Here is a 5,000-nt window from a genome sequence, read left to right on the forward strand (position 1 = left end):
TTTGCCAAAAAATAGAGTCAATGCCCGATCTATGAATATTAACAGGTTTGGGCCTGGTTAGTACATGGATGGGAGACTGCCTGGGAATACCAGGTGCTGTAAGCTTTTTGGACATTTTTCACTTAGTATATAATAATTTTGCCAAAAAATAGAGTCAATGCCCGATCTCTGAATCTTAGCAGGTTTAGGTCTGGTTAGCACTTTGATGAGAGACTGCCTGGGAATACCAGGTGCTTTAATCTCTTTGGAAAATTTCACGAATTATATAATAATCTTTCATTTAAAAAAAAAAAAAAAAAAAAAAAGAGTCAATGCCCGATCTCTGAATCTTAGCAGGTTTAGGTATGGTTAGCACTTTGATGAGAGACTGCCTAGGAATACCAGGTGCTTTAAGCTTTTGGGTTTTCTTTCCTACTTATATAATGTACTGGCGATTAGATTGGCTGGTCTTTAAATAGCCCTCTCTTTTCTGCTGTCTTCGCTTACGGCCATACCAACCTGGCTATGCCCGATCTCGTCTGATCTCGGAAGCTAAGCAGGTTTGGGCCTGGTTAGTACTTGGATGGGAGACCGCCTGGGAATACCAGGTGCTGTAAGCTTTTTGAACATTTTTCACTTAGTATATAATAATTTTGCCAAAAAATAGAGTCAATGCCCGATCTCTGAATATTAGCAGGTTTGGGCCTGGTTAGTACATGGATGGGAGACTGCCTGGGAATACCAGGTGCTTTAATCTGTTTGAAAAATTTCACGAATTATATAATAATCTTTCATTAAAAAAAAAAAAAAAAAAAAAAAAATAGAGTCAATGCCCGATCTCTGAATATTAACAGGTTTGGGCCTGGTTAGTACATGGATGGGAGACTGCCTGGGAATACCAGGTGCTGTAAGCTTTTTGGACATTTTTCACTTAGTATATAATAATTTTGCCAAAAAATAGAGTCAATGCCCGATCTCTGAATATTAACAGGTTTGGGCCTGGTTAGTACATGGATGGGAGACTGCCTGGGAATACCAGGTGCTGTAAGCTTTTTGGACATTTTTCACTTAGTATATAATAATTTTGCCAAAAAATAGAGTCAATGCCCGATCTCTGAATCTTAGCAGGTTTAGGTCTGGTTAGCACTTTGATGAGAGACTGCCTGGGAATACCAGGTGCTTTAATCTCTTTGGAAAATTTCACGAATTATATAATAATCTTTCATTTAAAAAAAAAAATAAAATAAAAAGAGTCAATGCCCGATCTCTGAATCTTAGCAGGTTTAGGTATGGTTAGCACTTTGATGAGAGACTGCCTAGGAATACCAGGTGCTATAAGCTTTTGGGTTTTCTTTCCTACTTATATAATGTACTGGCGATTAGATTGGCTGGTCTTTAAATAGCCCTCTCTTTGCTGCTGTCTTCGCTTACGGCCATACCAACCTGGCTATACCCGATCTCGTCTGATCTCGGAAGCTAAGCAGGTTTGGGCCTGGTTAGTACATGGATGGGAGACTGCCTGGGAATACCAGGTGCTTTAATCTGTTTGAAAAATTTCACGAATTATATAATAATCTTTCATTAAAAAAAAAAAAAAAAAAAAATAGAGTCAATGCCCGATCTCTGAATATTAGCAGGTTTGGGCCTGGTTAGTACACGGATGGGAGACTGCCTGGGAATACCAGGTGCTGTAAGCTTTTTGGACATTTTTCACTTAGTATATAATAATTTTGCCAAAAAATAGAGTCAATGCCCGATCTCTGAATATTAACAAGTTTGGGCCTGGTTAGTACATGGATGGGAGACTGCCTGGGAATACCAGGTGCTGTAAGCTTTTTGGACATTTTTCACTTAGTATATAATAATTTTGCCAAAAAATAGAGTCAATGCCCGATCTCTGAATCTTAGCAGGTTTAGGTATGGTTAGCACTTTGATGAGAGACTGCCTAGGAATACCAGGTGCTTTAAGCTTTTGGGTTTTCTTTCTTACTTATATAATGTACTGGCGATTAGATTGGCTGGTCTTTAAATAGCCCTCTCTTTGCTGCTGTCTTCGCTTACGGCCATACCAACCTGGCTATGCCCGATCTCGTCTGATCTCGGAAGCTAAGCAGGTTTGGGCCTGGTTAGTACTTGGATGGGAGACCGCCTGGGAATACCAGGTGCTGTAAGCTTTTTGGACATTTTTCACTTAGTATATAATAATTTTGCCAAAAAATAGAGTCAATGCCCGATCTCTGAATATTAACAGGTTTGGGCCTGGTTAGTACATGGATGGGAGACTGCCTGGGAATACCAGGTGCTGTAAGCTTTTTGGACATTTTTCACTTAGTATATAATAATTTTGCCAAAAAATAGAGTCAATGCCCGATCTCTGAATCTTAGCAGGTTTAGGTCTGGTTAGCACTTTGATGAGAGACTGCCTGGGAATACCAGGTGCTTTAATCTCTTTGGAAAATTTCACGAATTATATAATAATCTTTCATTTAAAAAAAAAAAAAAAAAAAAAAAAAAAGAGTCAATGCCCGATCTCTGAATCTTAGCAGGTTTAGGTATGGTTAGCACTTTGATGAGAGACTGCCTAGGAATACCAGGTGCTTTAAGCTTTTGGGTTTTCTTTCCTACTTATATAATGTACTGGCGATTAGATTGGCTGGTCTTTAAATAGCCCTCTCTTTGCTGCTGTCTTCGCTTACGGCCATACCAACCTGGCTATGCCCGATCTCGTCTGATCTCGGAAGCTAAGCAGGTTTGGGCCTGGTTAGTACTTGGATGGGAGACCGCCTGGGAATACCAGGTGCTGTAAGCTTTTTGGACATTTTTCACTTAGTATATAATAATTTTGCCAAAAAATAGAGTCAATGCCCGATCTATGAATATTAACAGGTTTGGGCCTGGTTAGTACATGGATGGGAGACTGCCTGGGAATACCAGGTGCTGTAAGCTTTTTGGACATTTTTCACTTAGTATATAATAATTTTGCCAAAAAATAGAGTCAATGCCCGATCTCTGAATCTTAGCAGGTTTAGGTCTGGTTAGCACTTTGATGAGAGACTGCCTGGGAATACCAGGTGCTTTAATCTCTTTGGAAAATTTCACGAATTATATAATAATCTTTCATTTAAAAAAAAAAAAAAAAAAAAAAAGAGTCAATGCCCGATCTCTGAATCTTAGCAGGTTTAGGTATGGTTAGCACTTTGATGAGAGACTGCCTAGGAATACCAGGTGCTTTAAGCTTTTGGGTTTTCTTTCCTACTTATATAATGTACTGGCGATTAGATTGGCTGGTCTTTAAATAGCCCTCTCTTTTCTGCTGTCTTCGCTTACGGCCATACCAACCTGGCTATGCCCGATCTCGTCTGATCTCGGAAGCTAAGCAGGTTTGGGCCTGGTTAGTACTTGGATGGGAGACCGCCTGGGAATACCAGGTGCTGTAAGCTTTTTGAACATTTTTCACTTAGTATATAATAATTTTGCCAAAAAATAGAGTCAATGCCCGATCTCTGAATATTAGCAGGTTTGGGCCTGGTTAGTACATGGATGGGAGACTGCCTGGGAATACCAGGTGCTTTAATCTGTTTGAAAAATTTCACGAATTATATAATAATCTTTCATTAAAAAAAAAAAAAAAAAAAAAAAAATAGAGTCAATGCCCGATCTCTGAATATTAACAGGTTTGGGCCTGGTTAGTACATGGATGGGAGACTGCCTGGGAATACCAGGTGCTGTAAGCTTTTTGGACATTTTTCACTTAGTATATAATAATTTTGCCAAAAAATAGAGTCAATGCCCGATCTCTGAATATTAACAGGTTTGGGCCTGGTTAGTACATGGATGGGAGACTGCCTGGGAATACCAGGTGCTGTAAGCTTTTTGGACATTTTTCACTTAGTATATAATAATTTTGCCAAAAAATAGAGTCAATGCCCGATCTCTGAATCTTAGCAGGTTTAGGTCTGGTTAGCACTTTGATGAGAGACTGCCTGGGAATACCAGGTGCTTTAATCTCTTTGGAAAATTTCACGAATTATATAATAATCTTTCATTTAAAAAAAAAAATAAAATAAAAAGAGTCAATGCCCGATCTCTGAATCTTAGCAGGTTTAGGTATGGTTAGCACTTTGATGAGAGACTGCCTAGGAATACCAGGTGCTATAAGCTTTTGGGTTTTCTTTCCTACTTATATAATGTACTGGCGATTAGATTGGCTGGTCTTTAAATAGCCCTCTCTTTGCTGCTGTCTTCGCTTACGGCCATACCAACCTGGCTATACCCGATCTCGTCTGATCTCGGAAGCTAAGCAGGTTTGGGCCTGGTTAGTACATGGATGGGAGACTGCCTGGGAATACCAGGTGCTTTAATCTGTTTGAAAAATTTCACGAATTATATAATAATCTTTCATTAAAAAAAAAAAAAAAAAAAAATAGAGTCAATGCCCGATCTCTGAATATTAGCAGGTTTGGGCCTGGTTAGTACACGGATGGGAGACTGCCTGGGAATACCAGGTGCTGTAAGCTTTTTGGACATTTTTCACTTAGTATATAATAATTTTGCCAAAAAATAGAGTCAATGCCCGATCTCTGAATATTAACAAGTTTGGGCCTGGTTAGTACATGGATGGGAGACTGCCTGGGAATACCAGGTGCTGTAAGCTTTTTGGACATTTTTCACTTAGTATATAATAATTTTGCCAAAAAATAGAGTCAATGCCCGATCTCTGAATCTTAGCAGGTTTAGGTATGGTTAGCACTTTGATGAGAGACTGCCTAGGAATACCAGGTGCTTTAAGCTTTTGGGTTTTCTTTCTTACTTATATAATGTACTGGCGATTAGATTGGCTGGTCTTTAAATAGCCCTCTCTTTGCTGCTGTCTTCGCTTACGGCCATACCAACCTGGCTATGCCCGATCTCGTCTGATCTCGGAAGCTAAGCAGGTTTGGGCCTGGTTAGTACTTGGATGGGAGACCGCCTGGGAATACCAGGTGCTGTAAGCTTTTTGGACATTTTTCACTTAGTATATA

The 5,000-nt window shown here is 39.4% G+C and overlaps 7 non-coding genes across 7 annotated transcripts; all 7 read left to right on the forward strand.

The window, feature by feature from the left end:
• Window positions 1–480: 480 nt before the first annotated feature.
• On the forward strand, window positions 481–599 carry LOC128008941 (5S ribosomal RNA). The gene has a single exon (XR_008180663.1). It is a non-coding gene; the product is annotated as a 5S ribosomal RNA (ribosomal RNA).
• An 805-nt stretch (window positions 600–1,404) lies between these two features.
• LOC128005442 (5S ribosomal RNA) lies at window positions 1,405–1,523 on the forward strand. Its single transcript, XR_008178095.1, has one exon. It is a non-coding gene; the product is annotated as a 5S ribosomal RNA (ribosomal RNA).
• A 511-nt stretch (window positions 1,524–2,034) lies between these two features.
• On the forward strand, window positions 2,035–2,153 carry LOC128008942 (5S ribosomal RNA). The gene has a single exon (XR_008180664.1). It is a non-coding gene; the product is annotated as a 5S ribosomal RNA (ribosomal RNA).
• Window positions 2,154–2,669: 516 nt separating this feature from the next.
• On the forward strand, window positions 2,670–2,788 carry LOC128008943 (5S ribosomal RNA). Its single transcript, XR_008180665.1, has one exon. It is a non-coding gene; the product is annotated as a 5S ribosomal RNA (ribosomal RNA).
• A 512-nt stretch (window positions 2,789–3,300) lies between these two features.
• On the forward strand, window positions 3,301–3,419 carry LOC128008944 (5S ribosomal RNA). Its single transcript, XR_008180666.1, has one exon. It is a non-coding gene; the product is annotated as a 5S ribosomal RNA (ribosomal RNA).
• Window positions 3,420–4,224: 805 nt separating this feature from the next.
• On the forward strand, window positions 4,225–4,343 carry LOC128005444 (5S ribosomal RNA). Its single transcript, XR_008178096.1, has one exon. It is a non-coding gene; the product is annotated as a 5S ribosomal RNA (ribosomal RNA).
• Window positions 4,344–4,854: 511 nt separating this feature from the next.
• On the forward strand, window positions 4,855–4,973 carry LOC128008945 (5S ribosomal RNA). The gene has a single exon (XR_008180667.1). It is a non-coding gene; the product is annotated as a 5S ribosomal RNA (ribosomal RNA).
• The last annotated feature ends 27 nt before the right edge of the window (window positions 4,974–5,000 follow it).

This window comes from Carassius gibelio, chromosome B22 (assembly GCF_023724105.1).
Source record: "Carassius gibelio isolate Cgi1373 ecotype wild population from Czech Republic chromosome B22, carGib1.2-hapl.c, whole genome shotgun sequence".
In the NCBI taxonomy this organism is placed as follows: Eukaryota; Metazoa; Chordata; class Actinopteri; order Cypriniformes; family Cyprinidae; genus Carassius; species Carassius gibelio.